At 41.6% G+C, this 20,201-nt stretch overlaps 1 protein-coding gene across 1 annotated transcript in view; it reads right to left on the reverse strand.

Annotated features, from left to right (window-relative positions):
* The window catches only part of cUnh17orf67 (chromosome Un C17orf67 homolog), a 335,966-nt gene that overhangs the window by 117,648 nt on the left and 198,117 nt on the right, over positions 1 to 20,201 (reverse strand). The window lies entirely within an intron of this gene.

Consider the following 20,201-nt stretch of genomic DNA (forward strand, 5'->3'; position numbering starts at 1 on the left):
CCGGCCCCTTCGAACCAACAGCCCCACATCTCTGTTACCACTTTGCCGTCCGCCCTCACTCTTGACCCGCTGACCCTGTGATTGGTGTCTGGCAGTGTCGGCCTCTAATGTCGGTGACATCATCCTTCACAATGAGTCCACTGCCACCTCCAGCTCTACTGTCCATTGTCCGCCCGACAGCGAGCGGCCCTGTTCCTCGCGGCAGACGGGGCTGGCGTGGCACGCTCCCTCTGTAAATGATAAAAGAGAGCGAGGGGGTTGTGCTGAAAGCGCGGGCCTTGTTTGGCCGACCGCGCTGGACGCCGCGTTGATCTGAAGGCGCCCTTTCTCCCCTGACAGTGACTTCTGTGATCTGTGGAGATAAAAAAAAAAAGAAAGAAGAAAGAATGTGTTTGATGTCTGGATTTGAATAAATACCCTGATGTTAATCGTTTTACAGCGTTAATCACATTTGGCGATAACATAGCTCCTTGTGTGTGTGTGTGTGTGTGTGTGTGTGCATGCCGGCATGAACAAATCTATTCTGTATGTGTAAATATGAGGCAGACATGGTATACGTGAGCATGCTTGTTACTATGTGAAGATTTGTTGTTCTACCAGTGGGTTTGAAAGAGCGTTGGGCCCTGATGTCCAACAGAAAAGGTCCTCCTCAATCTCGTCCTCAGGACATTTTTATGACACTCCCATGTTTGTTTTCGTCTTAATGATGTGGGTCACTTTTGGTTAACACCGAGGTGCATGATTAAATCTTCACATGGAGTGGCTTAACAACATGCAATTAAAACCCTCCTTATAGAGTGGAGACCAGAAATAGTTTGAAAATTCTGCATTTAAGAGGGGAGACGTAAGGAGTGTCTTTGGCATTGTTCGCTGGTGATCGAATCTGCTGTCTCAGTCATCTTAGCCTGTTGTTTTTGACACAGAGACATACTGTACATGTGGATGAACAGATGAGTGTGTGTGTGCGTGTGTGTGTGTGTGTGTGTGTGTGTGTTTCCCGGAATTCCACAGGGATCCACATCTGGAATGGATTTTTTTCCTTTTTTTTTACAGCATTATGAAAGCTTCAGGCTGCCGAGCTGAAAGCTGAAATGAACAGCAGCAGCTCACATGTTGCGTTTTTTTTTTAATTTTATTTTTTATCCAAATTCTCCAAGTCAGGTAGTCTGGAGAGTCGCTCCGTGGTGGTAAACTTGTAAGCATCTGGGCTGCGATATCACTAAGCTTCTAAACAACTCTTATAAACTGTAGCGAAATAATATTTTTAGCCTTTTTTTTTTTAAAAAAAAAAGCAGATGTCTTGTCCATCTTTCACCATCTGTTATGTTAGATATTGACGTTTTGATATATTTGATCTGATGTGTCTGTTTGATCATCTGTTATACCTTTACTTCCTCAGACAGTTCAGGCTCTTTTGTGATGGAAATTCAACATCCTATAGCCCGGGTCCTTTGAAGGATGGAAGAGGCTCAGACAGACCTAGACAGAGAATCTTCTCAGGAATTCACCGTAGGTGTCACAGAGACAAAGCTCGCCCCCCCTCCCTTGTCAAAAAAAAAAGCAAAACCTTGCTTGCTGCCACACCATATGGAGAATTGTCCCAATTTCCTTTTCCTTTATATCAAATGCAACTCGTTTCAAGTCGAGCCTTTTGTAGCATATACCACATGCGATTTGGGCTCTTGTGTGGCGACGCAAACTTTGTGACTTTTTTGATATCTCCGTGAGCGCTGTCTGACAAGTTTTTGTCACTCACACTTTTTTTTTCCCTTTTTTCTCTCTCCACCAGCAAGCATATTTTCTACCCCATCGATTGATTAGCATACATCAAGCCCCTGTCGTCATGGCAAAACTTCATTTGAATCTTCAGTACTTTCCCCATGTCTTTCAACCAGCAGCTGTCAGCCACATCAACGGTAGACACACTGCGCTCCAGACAAAGTTAAATTGAAGCACACTCTAACACTATATATAGATAAAATGTCACTTCTTTCAAGAGACAAGGCACCTTCGAAGTCGTCAATACAGAGCGCTTCATCACCGGCAAAATAACTTTGAAACTGGCGAAGAGAGTAAAGATGAAACGATTATTCTCTCTTCCCACTTTGTGCTTGAAAGAGTGAAAAAAAAAGCGAGATAATTCTAAAGTGGGTAGAAGCGTTTAAGGGGCTTGCTTTTTGATCTGCCTGTCCGTCAACGGAAACGTAGAGCACCTCCTGATGCTTCTGATCGTTGTCCTCAAAGTGTCTCAAAGTCTCTTTGTTATCCGCTGAGTGCGTCGATTAAAGGGAGGAATATCATTTATTCATTTTGCCATTGAGCGAAAGAAAGAAAGGATTCGGGAGCTTAGCGTTCATTCTCGTCAAACTCTTGAGGCGCGGTGATGAAGTCAGCTTTCTTTGGAGAGACAAGTAGAGTCGAGGTAAAAAGATGCGGAGTGAAAGTTTTGCTCTGCAAATTTTTAAAAAGGCCCCACTGAGATGAAATAAATGGTGATCAAACTTTATTAAACTTTTCTTTTAACGGCGCCCTGTAGGACGACAGTTCTGAGAAGGATTCTGTCTAACAAGGTGTTGCTGATGGTTGTAGCTAATACATAAACATATGCGCGTTGCCACACAGGTATACACAATCTCTCTCTATTACATCTATCTACATCTGTCACACACAGACACACACACACTTTGTCAGGCACTGCGAATAAATAGAAATCCTAAGTACATGTTTATTGGGATACGTCAAATTGATTTTCGGGATGTGAGCACACAAAGCATGCTGGAATCAACACACTCTGTATCCGCCTGGTCGCTCTTCTCACCAGAGGACAATGACATATTTGTCGCCGCTCCGTCTTCCAAACAACGCTATCTGATTCTTTAACATGCCTCTCAGTCTGGAAGTCCCTTCCATTCCTACTGTTTCAGTCTTCTTTTTTCTTTTTTTTTTTCAAATCCTCAATCCTGTTGCGAGGTGTCTCTTAGAAGTTGAAAAGTTCTTTTCAAGCCTGAAGTTTTTGCCGTCTTCACTTTTCAACTGGCAAGATGAATATCAGTGGGACAAAGCGTAGAAAGGAAAGGCTTTTGACAAGACTTCTAAAGGCCCAGGAGCTCGTCCTGTCTCTCCCTTTTGCAGTTTTTTCCCATAACTGGCTTCCTCGCGTGGCTGCTAAAAAGACACCGTATCAAATGCAAACTGAGAAGTCACAGTCTTTCAAGATACATCAGTGGGGGCCCTTGTGGAGATGGCGCTCTGCTAAGGTTTTTCACAACTTTTGAAAAATGAGAAATTGGTGCATTCTCTCTTGTGTTATCAGAGCTGCTGACAGTAAATTCATGTTCTGTATGTGCAGAAAGACAATGCCATGAATACATGACCGCGGAGCAAAGTCGAATTTTAAGGTTCAACTTGTCTCTCACACAGCTATGGTAGTTATATGTCATCTCTTTGATGATGAACTAGTATATTGCCATATCATATTATATTGCTACCACAGATTTGGTGCCTACATTTTTACATTAGGCAAACCTCTCTTATTCATAAAAGCCAGAAATGTGTGAAATGCTAGAAGAACGGACGAAAGCATTTATGGTACAAAACAACACGAATGCCCAAATAGTTTGTTTTCTTTTCATTCAGGCGCGAGGTGCTCTTTTGTAGCTTGTGCTGTCTGGACAATCTGTGCTGGATATTTGAAGTCTAAACATTCGGTGTTTGGTGTTCACCAAGGCTGGGGGGCCTGTGGTTTAACACTTTCAAGAATCACTTTGTGGGGCAGCGTCGTGGGGCAGCCTCAAGAAAACCTGAAATAGCTGAAACTAGACCTCTGTGCAAATAATCACCCTGGGCCTCTGTAAACCATCATGTTTATGCATTGTAAATTGTGAAAAGGAATGCTTTAACATTGTGTGGCATATGTATTTCAAGGCTTTGAACGTTGGACGGTATCCGAATTTCACCCACACAACCACAGGCTTTTGCTCTCGCCTTTTGACTGAAATATCATTCAGATTCCAAAGGGACTAAAAAAAAAAAGCAACCTTTTTTGAGGCTTCCTAAAGAATGCGTCTGAAACCATTCCCATGCTGCTTCCATGCATTTAGCTATCACTGCTGCAGGGTCAAAAACCTTCCACCAACTTCTCACTATTCTAAGTTTTATTTTGGTGACCAGGCATTTTTGAAATTACACAACAGGCTTTGAAATGTTTGTCTGAGTCTTGACTTCAAACCTGTTCTAAATCCATAGAGGACACATTATAATCCTTCAATCCTCCACTAAAACTGGACATACAAGGTAACAACAGGGCTGCTTACATAAACTCACAGTGGAACACATTTAGATGTTGCATCAACCTCTCTTCCACCTTTTGAAGGAGTTTAAGAGGTAGGTTTTTGGCAGCGAGTGCAGTCGCCACACCGGTTATCTCTTTCCTGTACTTCACCTCATTTGTAACACACCTCCTCCTTTGATCTGTGGTTTTGAAACCTTGCCTCACAACCTGTTTACCCGAGTCCTTGAAAAAAAAAAACGGGAACAGACTCTGTGATGTCGTGACACACACACAGACAAAGATTCACCCATTCCTTGTATCTTCAACTGGTTATATTACCTTCATTATGTGTCAAACGTACCAAAGATGTATTGGTTTTACCTTCGTAACTTCTCTCCTAAAGCGTACTTCACTTATTAGTGTCTCTTCAAATAGAAAACTATTTGAAATCATTATGTTTATTTGGTCAGATTTTCAATTAAAATGTATAAGAAATTTGAACAATTTTTACCTTTTGTGTAAGGTGAGAAAAAACATCAAATATGGCAGCTTTATGTACATTTCAAAGTATGACGTTCTACGTATCCCTCTAGTGTCAGTTTCTGCTCATGACATGCATACATAACTATGTTATGTAACTTTGCTTTCATGAAGTTAAGTGCATATATCTTCATTTACATTCGTAGTCTACAATAACTCACTAAATAATAGTGTTTACTTTTTGTTTCACACGGGACAGAAACGGTGGTCTCCTGGGTGAAAGTCCTGTGTTTTTTGACCCATCCATTCCCGATCTCTTACCTACATAGACTTTGTCGTTTGTTATACTACGTCACCTCACTTCTTCCTCTTGGAATTGTATTGTGCTATATCATTAAAAATGGATATACCTACAGATGGGGACCATTTGTGCCACTAAAACAAGTATATTGTTCCATTACTTCCACCCACGTTAACATTGGGCCAATCTGTCAATCACACTTCACTGGTGCTAGCGAACGAAGCCATGAAGCCAGCCAAGCTAACACGGCATCTGATTACAAAGCACCCGGAATTTAAGGGCAAAACAAAATAATGTTTCAGTCGAAAGAGCGAGGAATACACCCGCCAGAAAACACGGATGGTGAACCTGGCCACAACTTCAGAGAAAGCCCAGAAGGCCGCTTGGTCGCTCAATGGCTTGCTAAAAGTAAAAAGCCACAAACAATTGCACAAGAACTCATACTTCCAGCATCGGTTGATATGTGCTTAATCTGCTGTCTGTAGATTATGAGGGGTGCTTGGAAGATTTTCTCCCCTGTAAGAAAAAATTTGAGAACCGTTGATGTGATGAACTATGTTTAATGTCCGCCCACGCAGATACCAATCAAATGACACGTACCGAAGGTGTCAGTTAGTGCTAAAAGTTCTAGACCCGGGACAACACTAAGGTATGGGGGCTATCAGTAAAGAAAACTCTTTAACCAATTAAGTACAAGAGTCAAAACAAACCAGTTAGTGTATACACTGATTTCCACAGCAAAAAGGAATTTTAATTTCAGTTTGACTTTGACAGCAGTGGCTATTTCTTGCTATTTGTTTTATCATAAATGTTTCACCAGTTGAGAATGACCAGTTTTCCCAGATGCATTTAATATTGCATTTTTCAATGATAATGCATGCCATTTTATCACTCAAAAAGAATGTGTTTATTAAACACACAATAAACCTTGGAGCCCTAATTGATCTCCACAGAGCGAGGGACAGTCTGAACATGGCTCCCAGGCAAAAACTGTCAACATGTCGCGTACAACAGGCGTGTCGAGATCTTTAAACTCTGCAGTCACGCCTCGCCCATAGCTTTGATCCCGCTGCCTCGACGTAAACACACACTCACACATGTATGCGCTCACACACGACCAGGTGAAATGTTCTCTCCTTTGGTGAAGCGCCGAGGTGATTTATAACGGGCAGAAAAGCAAGTCGGGTGACATTTTGGAACTCTGAAGCTCGGAGGGGCTTTGAGAGGAAATATGATAAGTTATGTCCGTGGAATGTCTTGGCAAGAATGTCGAGCTCCCACCTCATCTGTGTAGCCGCTGAACTCTGGTTGCAGTAACATTCCTGCTCATTTGACAACATGCAGATAGTATTTTTTTAAACACTCCATATCACAGATTATCCCACAGCTCACTGGGTTACAGAGTCAGCAGAAAACAAAAAGAGCTTTGGGTTGGGAACAACCTGAATATGATGAAATGTATTTGACATGATAGGATTTGTAATTGTTTTTTTGTTTACTTGTGTAACAACTCTTGTTTTATGTCCTACAGGTGGTGGCTTATTTTTTGGAGTCAACATTGGAATCGAGTTCACATGCAGCAATGGGTGAGTTCATGTTTGTGTCTTGGGTTTAGTTTGTAGTCACTCGATTGTAATACTAAGCTGCATCAGTCATTCTGGCTTTCAGACAATCAATCTGCATAATGATGACCTTGAAAGTTTGTTTATGGTTAATGAACGTAGTTCTTCAATGTCAAGTATGTTTGGCCAATTCTTTGATTAGATACAGCATACAGAGGGATAACGTGCATGTATCATGACATGCATTGAAGAGAATAATAAATAAAATCAACAGGGATTTGTATAATTATTAGAATTTCACGCAAAAAAAAAAATACACAATTAATATTCTCTCTTCGTATTTTCCCTTTTCCCTCGTAGCTCGTCGTCTGTTTTTTAGTATTTCCATTGTTCCAAAAATCACTAACTGGTAGACTGAATAAGTAACAGCTATAAATATAGAAGTATCGTAACGTTTTCACAGTTTACTAACTGCTTTCACGCACATTTGTGACGTTGAACATGACAAACATCTCACAAAATAAAATGAGAGGATATTTCCGGTTTATTTTAACGTTGGTCTTGTTATTTATAATATTTTTTGGTTATTATTTTTTTCTATTGATCATCTTACCAAGTTCATTGTTGAGATTTAGGAACATGATAACATGGCAGATTAAATAACTCATGGAAGAAAAAACAGGATTAACATTAAAAGGGTTATCAAACCTGCCCAATGTAATTGTCCATTGCAGCTTGCAGATCCACTGCTTGGTTCAACTGGGACTTTGAGCTGCAGCAAGTAGTCGATTGAGCAAAATCTGGAAATGGAAAATTTGCACACACACACACACACACACGCACGCCATTAGTCCCCAGCTGCCCAGGGCTCTAAAGTCACGTTGTCCCAGTGTGATTGAAGGTCCAGCTGGTAGACCAGCCCTTTTGATCCCTTTTCCTTTTATGAGAAAGACAAACAGCTCCTCGTCGTCACCCACACTGGAGTGATTGATGCACACACACATTCACATGGTGATCACAGACAGGCACATGTGCACCCACACACACGCACTTGCATTTTCTTAATGGTGCCCTCTCTCCCACTGTAATCACTTTGCTAATGACCTGCTTGAACTCAGAATGAAACCCAGAGGGTGAGAACAAAAGGCGGAGAGAGAGATACGGTTGAAACCATGCAGTTTGTGAACATCGGCTGCAAAGCATGTTCATTATTCAGTTTGGCCGCCTGTTATTACCCCAATGCCACCCGAGAACTACATTCACTGTGAGCATCATCATATCTGTCAGCTCGGTTGATATTTGGGAGAATTCCCAAAGCTGAAAACCAGAGAGCAATTGGATTTATTTGTAATATTATCAATAGACATACCTTGTTGTATTTAAGAAATTAATGTAATTCATTCAAAAGTCCAAAAACACAGGAATACATTTTCATCCATTAGCTGATAGACCAGCTACTCTGATTTTAGAAATCCTTGGCCACGTGCATTCATCTGTTTTGTAACGGTTGTTGTGTCTGGCTGGTGATGAGCTCCTCTTGTTGTGACTCTTTCACATCCTAGCATCATTTATTTTCTGTGTTACTGTTTTGTCCTTGGAAAACTGGGCTTTGTTTTGTACTTTAACGTTAGAGGAATTTCTCTGCTTGGGACAAATAAAAGATTGCTTCAACAAGTCTTAGCTGTTGCTATGTTACTACTTATGTTTTGTGTATTATTGAGTTCTAAAAGTCTTTTTTTCCCTAAATAAGATGTAAAAACTAAGAACTTTAATCCTCTTTCCAGTTCTCATGGTGATTTTCTTGCTGTGATCTGCCTTTGCCGGGCTAGCTTCAAAATACGGATGCTCATTTATTTAACTATCACTATGACTAGAATACGTTTGCAGCCTTCAAACCAACGCTTCACTTGACACGCAAATATAAACCATGCATTAATGACTTGTTGGGATCATTTTCAGTTGCTATTTATATTGATCTGGAGCGGCTGGTGTTCATATAAACATCGCATTTGTACGTGTTTCTCTTATAGGCACCGGATAATTCCACTAAATGTATGATGGGAACAACTGTGGTTTGCAAGCTTATATCCAACCAGAATGTTTGAAGTGGGGATTTCCAGTGATTCGCTTTTTTAATTGTTCCCTGCACCTCTCTTCCCCTTTGGCAAACTGAGGGAACAATAGGGGGGCAATAGTAGAGCGAGAGAGGAGGGGAAGAAGGGAATGTGCTGCCGGATCTATACTTCCTGGGTCTCCGCTGCCCCAGAGGGCTTCTCAGGGCCTCCCTACATGGGAGCCATGCATACACAGGATTTGCATGAAACTGACTTTGATGGGATCTCCCTGCAGCTAGTGAGACACAATGTGTATTCGCATTCACAACTGGGCACTGTACGGTGGATGAGGAAGATCTTCCGCTCTGAGAAGGGTGTCATCTTTCTCATTTATGCACCACAGGGCGTCGGGACGGCTGGGTTTTGGTTTCAGACGGCTAGTTTGTAATGATATTGAGTGTGACACGGCAAAGGGGGACAGTTATTTCACAGTGGATATGTAGAAAGAGCATCGGTGGACGGATGGGCAGGATGAAGGACGAATGCAGACAGAAACTAGAGACTACAAATAAAGATTGAAATAGATAAAGAGTTTAAAATCGGCTGAAGGCAGACGGACAGAGACACAAAGTCAATTTGACAAAGAGATATGGGTTAGAGGAGAAGGACATATGAAGTATAAAGGACAGAGACAGAAACAAAAAAAGATGAAATGAATGAATTGAGATACTGTGAGTCCTGGGGGTCAGCTTCTTTTTTCTCTCCCCTCCCTCTTTCTCTTACGGTAATCCCTCCAGTAGCAGTGAGCTGTTAGGCTCCTCCATAAATCAGCGTTTGTATGAAATACCAGCGGGAGCCAAAGGTCAAAGGAGAAAATTAGCAGCTGTCTTTTCCTCTCCTTTTATGTTAGCCGTGGGGCTAATCACCAAGTGCGCCATCAGCCTCATTTCCACTATAAAACAAACTCCCCGACAAGCTGGGGAGGAGCTGTTTGCCCGCGCTTACATTTTATGGCACAGGATTTTATTCTGAGAGGGAGGGAGGGAGGGAGGGAGGGAAGGGGGAGTGAATGGAGGGTGAGGGGGGTCTCTTTCTGCTGCTTTCTGTCAACCCTCTCCTCCTACACTCTTTTTCATCCACCTATCCCATCTTTCAGGTGAGAGGGGGCAAACAGTAGAGCATGCTGCCATCACAGTGCTTTGTTGACACATTTCAGCGGCGTCGGAGGAGCGGTGATGATTGGCGGCTTTCCCCTCTGCCACTCCGAGGTGGTGCTACTCATTAATGGGAGGCCTGGCGAACTCTGTTGACCTTTTCACTCCCACAGTCTCTGTTATTCTAGCACCCTGCTGTTAGGACTTCCCAGCATTATTGGCTGATAACGGTAGAAGGGAAGATTAAGTAGCATTTCCAAATGTGCCGAGTGAAGTATATGAATTTATTTTTGTTGTGGAAATGATTTTTGAAAAAGATGTGTTCAGTCCCGGTGGTTCACAACTTTTAAATTCGGCAGGTTGCTTTTGTGTCTTTTTGAATCGTACGTCTTATCACACAACATGGCTGACCAGCAGCAGGCGGTCATACACTACAAGATCGTTCAGCATGAGGAAATCCCGATAACAAACTACGTTTTATCACAAAAACACAAGCAAGAAGTGACACAGGCGTAGTCGTGCTTGTTGATGTGGTCCTCAGTTCACATAACAGCATGATTCCACACGTCTTTAGTATTTTTCCCATTGTAGATCAGTCACAGCTCTGTGTTGTGTTTATTCATGCAAACATCCAACACCCTTGGTGCAACATCAACAACAACAAATACAACTGCAACACATAGCTCACACAGGTCGGCTGCATGTGAGGGTTCAGTTCACATTCAATGAGATCACCAGCGTTTGTGAACAGGGCATCACAGCAACCACAAATACTGCCTTTGTAAGTCCTGAAAACGTCTAAATAATTTTTACTGAAGTGTGTCAGAGGTGTTGAGTCGCATCTTCAGAAATGTTTACGGTCAAAAACTGTAGTATTTTTGTATTGAAAGGCCCTAAAGATCAATCGGCCTTTTTACTGTGAGCAATGGGGTCCGACATGAACACACTTTTCCAATGTTTGTTTTCATTATTTCACTCACTGTACTTTTCTTTTCTGTGCTCTTCTCGCTGGTTTGAAATTGGTGGCGCTCGGCTGGAAAAATATGACGTCACATACTTTTGATGAGTCACGAATATTTCATGTGACAGAGAAATGATTGGCATTTGGGGAGCTTTAAGTTGTATTACTCTATTCATGAGTGCATTAACCGTATTGTGCAATCCAATGAGAAGTGCAAACTACAGCATCAAAGATTGTCAAATGATCTAAATCAACACCTCTGACACAGGCCGGGCAAAAACTGAATATATATACTTGACAAATGTAGTGTGTGTTGTGCAGCTGTTACACCTGATAACAGTAGATTATCAGAAGAAGATAAAACGCCTGTTGTTGCTAGCATGTGGCCTCCATTGTATGAATCCACATGTTGTATATGATACACAGTAACTTCGCTTGCACTTGAAGTGTCGTGTAAATGTGCACGACGAGCAAAAGAAAGTCAACTCTCGGTTCACCATCCATTGTGATTTGGTGTGCTAGGGGTAATCGTATTTTCAATGCTTATTTAATACGTCACACTACCGCAGACGCCGATGTGTTACACATCACGGCATCTCTGGCATCTCTAGACACCGTTGTGGCCTCTATATGCCGCAATCACAGGCATATAGAGGGGTCTTCTTTCCGTGATTATGGCAGAATCTCTGTGTTAAAAGGCCTTTTGTATCTACGCCTGCATTTCTCCTCCCATTCTCAACTCAACTCAACATTTTACACGACCAATGGTCGACCAAAGTGCAGTTCAGTAAAACAATACAATACAATACAATGAGAATAATAAAAATAAATAAATAAAAATATACATAAAATACAGTAGACGGGTGTCATGCTCCGCCTGATTTAAAAGCCATGGAGAACAGGTGGGTCTTCAATAGGGACTTAAAAACCTCTAGGGTCTGGGCTGATCTAATATGCCAAGGCAAGCTATTCCAAAGCCTCGGGGCAGCCGCCGAAAAAGGCTCAGTCCCCTCTCCATCCATTCCATTCTCTGCTGTTCCCTTCTTTTGAAACCTCCAATTTCACTTGCTTCCTCTTCAACGAGATCTTCCTGGAACGCCTTGGGGGGGAACTTGTTCAAATTTGACAAAAACGTCCACCTGGCGTCAAGGATGAACTGATTAGATTTTGGAGGTCAACGGTCAAGGTCACTGTGACCTCATGTCTGTCTCATTCTAATGTGATGTCTTGGGAACGCCTTGAGCGAATTTCTTCAAATTTGGCTCAATCCTCTGCTTGCACTCAAAGATGAACCGAGTACAATTTGATGGTCAAAGGTCACTGTGACCTCACAAACTCAAGAATTAACTCAAGAATGAATTTGCTAATTATGACAATCTCACCATGTCTAATGGGATAAAATGATGACATTTTGAACATGAATATAACCTGCAACATGACTGCTTGACGGAGGCATACAACCGCAATTCGACTCGTCTCTGTGGGAATGTTTTCCCTGCCGGTTGTCAGAGCAGTCAGTGAGGTGCATAGCAGCAGTGCTTTGTTGATGTTCCTCTTTGCCTATCTGCTGTGCAGTGTGTTTTGAAACTCGCCCTCCCTCTGCACACCTGCTGAGAAGCTGCATGACACTGGGAAACATCCCACAATAGGGTCAAAACACTTTTATCTTAGTTTTAGTTATGGATTTAGAAACTCTCTCAGGAATAAACGAACAATATGCAGCTGGCCAGAGCTGAGGTCCTGGATGATTGCTCTCTCTTGCTGTATCCGGGACTTCCTTTATTCACAGTTGGTGGGTTTAACTCTTGATCTTGTAACAACATCGTAGCCTCACAGCAATAAGGCAAGAACACACACATTTATGTTTAGAACTTAATAAATAACAAACAGGATTAGGTTATATATGCATCAATGCATTTGCATGGGTATGTACTTGAGCATTTGTGCACATAATATGACAGTAATATACACTTTTACCCTTTATAGATACTGTAGCACTGCCTATAGTTGAATATTGTTTTAACCACATGGCCACTATCTTTGCAAATACAGTTTGCTTGGACACAAATGGTTCGCCAAAAGTGAATGTTCTTTCGTATCTTCATTATTTATGGGTATCTTACAAAAAACGTCAAAAAACTGATAACATGGTAACCTAAGCTATAAGCTTAAAACGTTGTTTTGTTTTTAATTAAAAATCTTGCACAGGCTGTAAATCACAATTTTATTTTGGCTCAATTTACTCTGTAATTGCAGTTTCTGGTTTAGCATGAGTTAATTTTAAGGACTGTCAGAATGTGAGGCACAGCCTTAAACAGTGCATGACTCACACCAAAACAATGAGAGTCTGCATAAGTACTAGTTAACCTCCTTGGAAAAAACATGCACTCGTGTTGTTGTTGTTCTTGCTGTTGTTGTGTTCCTTGACTATGAATGTGCTGTTATGTCTTTTGAGTTGGATTCAAAACATTGCAAAACCTCCCCACCCCTGACACATGAACATGCTCCCTCCATGCATCTTATCCGATACACACAACCACAGCAAACACATCAAGACAATTAGAAAGGGTGTATGTGTGATGTGTATACGGGCCGCACCCTAATAGTTGGCCAAACGTTAGTCGACGAGAAGAGTCTCAGTTGACCAATTTTTATTGGTCGGTTAGTCGCAGAAAGCTGCTCTCACAGGATGTAAATGCATCTCTGTCCGTCACGCTGCCGATGCTAATTAATATGAAGAGACGCCACTTGTTGCTGTGAAGCGATGACAACACGACCGCAAAAGCACTGAAGAGAAAACTAACCGAAGAAATTGGTTTGTATTTCTCTGTAATGTAGCACAGTGTAAATAATGTTAATTATAACATTCTTTCTCAGACCCCCCCCACACACACACACACACAAACCCCAAAAAATATTTAAAAAAATGATATCACAAACGTGCAACGACTAGTCGATTAATTGCTTGTACTAACGACTTCTAGTCGACTAGCAAAATCTTTGGTCGGGGCAGACCTCGTAATGTGTATTAATAAGCAATGGAATGGAACCACTAATCGAATCAATTAGATGCTGGCAGCGAACCATGCACATACTGTACCATTTAGGATAAATAGACACAACCCACCATCACCACGCATGATTGGCAGGTAATCATCTCGTACTCCAAAACATCCAGTTGACAGCTATATATTTATGGATTTTTTTTGACAAGCATAGTTGTTCCCTCTTGTTTCATAGAAGCTTTTTGCATCTGTATGCATGACAATCAGACACTGTTTCTCCATTTCTGAGTTCTGATACACCAAATATATTTTCCAGAATTTCTTCTTCTGATTTTTTTTTTTATCCCGAAGAAATTTGCTGAACACTCACAAAAGACTCTTTCGTACAGCAACACAATTGGAAATTGTTTTGACTTGCAAAGATTAGGGAACGATGCCTTGGGCTCAACAGAAGTTGTTGAGGGATAGAAGAGTATTACTCATGTTTTCTGCTTTATCAGTCATGACATTGAAAGCAGAAATTACTAAAAACACTTCTTTTAGCTTTATATAAAGTTCCAGTTTGAAGTTTTGGTTGTTTTAGCAATTATCCCTAGGAATTTCACACACATGCACAATTTATATCTGCTACCATGTTGAATGCATAGATGTGTGTCTGATGTATAAAATATGGATGTATGGGTGGTTCGGTCATCACCATGTTGGCAATGATGATGACACTGTCTAACTATGAAAATAGGCAAAGAGGTGGATCATCTGTGACACAACAGATCAAACAGCTAGCAGCTGGCACCTACCTGTTACGTAAAGCCCTTAATTATACCTACATTTAGGCTGTATTATCACTTGCTAGCTATATTATATACACGTTCTTTTTACAGGGCTGTAAACATGTTTATTTCTGCCAAAAAGTTTGGCATTTGGACATGCATGTCTATGGGCAACGACTCACGTTTGGAGTCAACCATAAGTGGCCATTTGAGGAACTGCAGGTTTTGGCACTTCCGCCTTGACCTCATTTCTGCACTGGAGGTTTCCACTTGGTTAAGTGCCAATGCAGGAAGCAGTGTGCCTCTTATGTAGCAAGGTGGAGTGTATACGGCTGTGCTGGTTTGTTAAGTATAATAATTATAATATTCTGTAACAGAACTGCAACTGATGTTACTGCCTTTGCGATCGCGGCCCACTCACTTCAAGGTTAGGGTGCCGTTCCAGGTGCTTTTTGATTGATTTTGTCCACCTTTTGGAATTAATGCTCCCATCAATTCTCAAATCCTGAGTTTGTGTTGTTGTGCCCTGTGAAATGCTTTGTGAAAAACAGTAGGAAGCAGCTTGAGGCGAGATGGGCGACATGCGGATAGAAAACAGGTTTAACAATGACAACAAATCCTGTGTATCAATTCACACAGGTGATGAAATACTCGCCTGGATAGTGCCAACCACACACTGAATTGTTTTTTGCCGGAGAATCTGACACTGTGTGTGTGTGGACAAAGCAATCACCAGCACATTTCTGTTGGAACCCGTCTGAAATGGCAGGATGTGGATATATTCACAATGGCTGGCTGTAGAGATTGCAAATCAAACGACGAGCCACTGGCACATCTCTTGTCTTTATGATGTAACTGTTGTCTGTTGCTGCTGTCTTGTCCAGAACTCAAACCGCTAAACACTGGATCATTTGATCAATAGGGCCATTTCATTTGCCTTATCATTGCATGGATTTGCTGTCGGGCTGAGCTTCTGCCGGTTAGCCGTCGGTTTAGACCAACGTTGGTCCGTAACAAGTTTTGTTCAGCCTCTAATAGGCCTGACTGTTGCTTCAAATGCGGCATTTTTCTGCATCATTTGTCTGATGCTCATTAAGGACGGCTAGCGGACTTCAAAGCGAACACTCAAACATTTCTCGCTTTCGCAATCTGAAGAATCACTTCATGTGTCGAGCATGATAAACTGGCAGACATCATAAATACACGTGAAATGGTTTCAGCTGAATTACTTCTAGTGCCTATTGTTAGTTTGTAAATATAATTTGTGATTTTTTTTAATTATTTGCTTTCATCCAATGAGGTTGTACGGTTGTTGTTTAACACTCTTTTTCAGTTGTCTATATTATGTTGTACGGACGGACAAACAATCTGTCCGTCTGGACACGCAGGCTTGGCAAACATTTGCTCACATCAGATAGGATTTCGGTTACCACAAAGGTTTGCCAAGCCAAAAACGGATTAGGCCGAGCATCACAGACATTGTTTCTATACGTTATTAAACTTTTAAGCCACCGAAAAACAGGATTGTAAGAAGAAGGGGGAGAGTGGGAAGAGAGAGTAATTATTCATCCTCAGTGCTCACCCGCACCCCCACACCTTCTTTAGCAAATCCCTCACTCAAATTTCAAAAGATGACCTCTCCGGGTTTTATTTGATCTCGTTGAAAACCTTACCTGTTTGTTGTTGTGTGACTTTTTGATAAATTTAGACTCTTCCCAAAGTTGAAATTAAAGTTTATTTCCTCAAATTGGGCCATTTAAAAGGAATGGTCTTAACAAGCCGTAACAAGCAGATGAATGGCTGGCTTCTCAAACTTTAAGGGTGTTATGCACCATGTCCAACTTCAAAGCCCGTCTTAACTCCACACTTTAATTGTATCTTCTTCAAGCCTGTCTGCCTGACCACCATCTGATTCTGCTGACAACTGCACTCCTCTCTCTTCTTCATGCTCATCCTTCTATCTCTTCATTCCTCCGTCTGCATGTTTCCACCCCCCTCCCTTCTTCTTTTCCTTTAGCTCTACTAAAGTCTCTCTGCTACAAGTGTCAACTCAGGCACAAGCCCCAAATTACCTTTTTGAATGAGTGTTGACATCTACCACTCACCCTTCATCTCATGCAAACAGCATGATGATATTTGCCCCTCTTTCCCCCTCTCTCTCCCCACTCTATTTATTTCTCCATCGCTCTTTTTTTCTATTTCTCTCTGAGCCTACAAACAGACATTCACGCTTCTCTCCATATGGGCTTTAATTTGCCATTGTCCCCCAAGATATTCCTCGCTCAGGCTTGAGATAAAGGGATAATCACTTCAAAGGGAAGCTACGGGGGAGACAGCCCCCTCCCTCCCTGCTGAAAGGACAAGTGGACAATACGCTAATTGAGAGGGGGAACTGATCACAGGATCTGTTCAAAGGGACGCCTGGCCACGCCCCCTCCTCCCTCCGACGCACTTAATTTTATTAGTGTTTATGGTGATGCTTCAGCCAAAATTATCACTCAAACCCACCACAGCCTTTGAACTCCAACATATTGGGTTATTTGCAATTAGCCACCCTCTCCTCGGTTTTTCCGGGCTATTTTAGCACAAGTGTAGGATTTGAGCAGAGCAGAAGGGCAACAAATCGGCCTGTGCAGGATTTATTGTTCATACTGTGGGAGCATAAACTGTGGGCTACCATATGAAATCCAAACGTTCTCATAAAAAAAAGTGACAAAAAGGGAGAGGCCTACTGTTTGACTAGTGCAACTAATGGTACGCCAGCAAAAATGTGCTAACTGAAAGAAAGAAAGAAAGAAGATTGTTCTAACAAACCAATCCTGCATAATAATATCTATACGACATGCAATGTGATACTATAATTAAAATCCTCTGTCCGTGTCCATGTATCCTGATGTGACACTTGCACTGAAGTGAAATGCAAACTGTCTGTGAATTTAATGCAGGCTGTAATTAAAGGGGAGCTTCATTTCCAATCTGCGGTGATACACCATGATGCCTTTCATTTTTCCCCCCAACCACAAGCTCTCAATTAGCCTCCAGGTCACCCTGTTTTATTGGGGCTTCTAGCAAGTCAGTGGCGGCACTCTCGTCCTGCATTGTGCTTTTAAAGCGTTTGGATCTTCCTGTGAAATGGTTAGGGCCTCAACAAAGGGGTCAGGGCAGGGTCAACATCAAAAAGTGCTTCTTGTGGCTACTTTACAGCACCCTCTCTCTTTTGTCCCGGCTAAACACAAGAGTGGCATTCAAGGGTCAACAGGTGTGGTCTCATCGGTTTGGCGTCTCATGACGCTTTCTACATTAAATAAAAAAAAGATATCGTCTTGTATTTGGATGAGTTGGTGATCGCAACTCGGTTTTGTTCGTAGAAATACAAAAAAAACAAAAACATCCTGAATATTTGAATAGTCTGATTTTATGTGTCATTAAAAGCAGAATGAGCAAGGCATGAAATCCCTGCCTGTCAGCAAAAAAAATTAAACTGTCTGTGGAGTCCTTTTTTTCTCTTGCAGTGATATGTGCGGCCTAATTTAATTTGAGTGAAGATAGTGTCTTATCCCGAATGTGAAATATCCCACTTTAAAGATTGTCCTGCACTTCAAAAATTACATTTTATAACCCCTCTGTATCTCAATTCTCCTTTCAAAGCTGACTTTAAAGTAGTTAGTGTGCAAGATAACAGTGTGGCTACATATTTCATGGCTTTAATTTGGTCCTCGCTGATCAGCAAAGTACCCGTTGAACGTCATGATGCCAACGCTGCTGACCCATTTTGTGATTTTGTCTTCCACCGCGCAGACAACGCAGTTCCCGTTGAGAGGTGTTGGAAAGCTTTTGTGCATTTTGGGTCCCGGATTATTTGTGGCAGCAATGCGTTGTTTTACACAGCCCTTTCAGTATTAAACACTGTGACCTCTTCATATTCCGTCACACACAAACTTCTTCTTTCTTCAATGCGGCTATGACAATTTAATTTCCCTTCTGGGATTAATAAAGGCATCTATCTATCATACAAAAACAGACAGACGGACAGAGAAAGAGAGTGTCTGATCTCATGAGGCTTTATCATAACACCTTGCAGTGACGATTTCTTAAAAGATATCGAAGAAATAAGATGGACTGAATTACCAGACAAGCTCCCAGCACGCAATAAATGGTTGGCTGCATGTCAATGTGCCTTACCAAGAAAACAGGAACGGCTCGCTATAGTGCATATTTGTAAGAAAGCTGAAGTATGTTAAAATTACTCAGCAGCATGTGTCTGAACTAAATGTTAGAAGTTTCGTACTCAGCAATCAACAATGCCAAGTCATGCTGGATGAGACTGAGATAATGTGTCACACTAAACCATGTGTCCCAGTGTAAAGATTTGGACAAAATGGACAAAGATGCTGATGTAACTATAAATCCACATGGGAACTGGTACACGGCGTGCGTATTCCCTCCATGTATATCTCAACATGAATTAACCGTCCAAGAGGGACTCTGAGAAGTTGGATTTCATTAGTTTCCTTGTCCTGTACCGTCATGAGAGTTTTGTGAATTTGAATCGTCTGACTTATATAATTATATTCTCCTTTAAAGTTGATTTTCAACATCAAAGGGACAATATAGCCTTTGAAGTACCATGGGATTGGATCACTGTCTAACCCACTCTTTAAGATTCTGTCACAATGACATTAGGGAAGTCATGTGAATTAAAAGACTAGAGAACAGCTCTTGCCTTTGCTCTCTGTCCAATTTCAATCAAAATGTTATGCTGTGCCATTTTCCCTGAATGTGGAACTGGCAAGTGTGTTAGGTTGACATCTTTGTGGCTAAAAGCCTGTGACTAATATGTAAATTATTTGACAGTTACACTCTATATGATTATCAAAACCGTGCATACACTTTAATAACACGTTTTAAATAATGTCGGACAAAGTAAATGTTATATTTAACCACAGAATTAGTTAACGTCACTCCCTGCATACTCTTGTAATTGTGCAATTCAGAAGACTTATTACTTGAATAAGGCGACAAAACTCCCTATAAATGCTATACCAGTGCAGACATAAACGAATGTCTTATCTCAGGAGATACATCCCACAGTAAAAGCATTATAAACCCTGTTGTAATGGCTCCGGCTAGGTGAACGCATTAAATTGCCTCCTGTCACTCGAAGAGGACGCAGGCAACAAAAGTATCCCTTTTGTTTGCTTTGTTTCTGTTGAAACTTTGTGCAGTAACAGACAGACTGAGAATAATGCTATTGGCGCGGTAGATCACTTACTTCTGACGCTCCGAAGCCTCGGGGGACTTGGCTCGAGATGGCTCGTCTTTGATAAGGTCCTGGCATACATGTAAATCCTCCCACTGTCTTGGAAAGTGCATTAAACGTTAACGGACGACTGACTAGAATGGGTCGAACGGGGAAAATCTGTAACGTGTAGCTATTTCTAGACACATGTCTTTATTGCAGATCATTTTACATTTGTTTTTATTTCACTGGTTGCCGTGAAGATGAGACGCTGAGTTTTTTTTGTATGTATCTTCCGGGACCAGGCCAGCGGTTCGTTACTTTGAAGTCCACAGTTAAACCTTTTCAGCCCAGTTGGTCTAGAAACTGCCCGGAGGATTTCTGCCGCCTGCAATCACTTCTTGA

Source organism: Eutrigla gurnardus (genome assembly GCF_963514095.1).
Source record: "Eutrigla gurnardus genome assembly, chromosome: 3".
Lineage (NCBI taxonomy): Eukaryota > Metazoa > Chordata > Actinopteri > Perciformes > Triglidae > Eutrigla > Eutrigla gurnardus.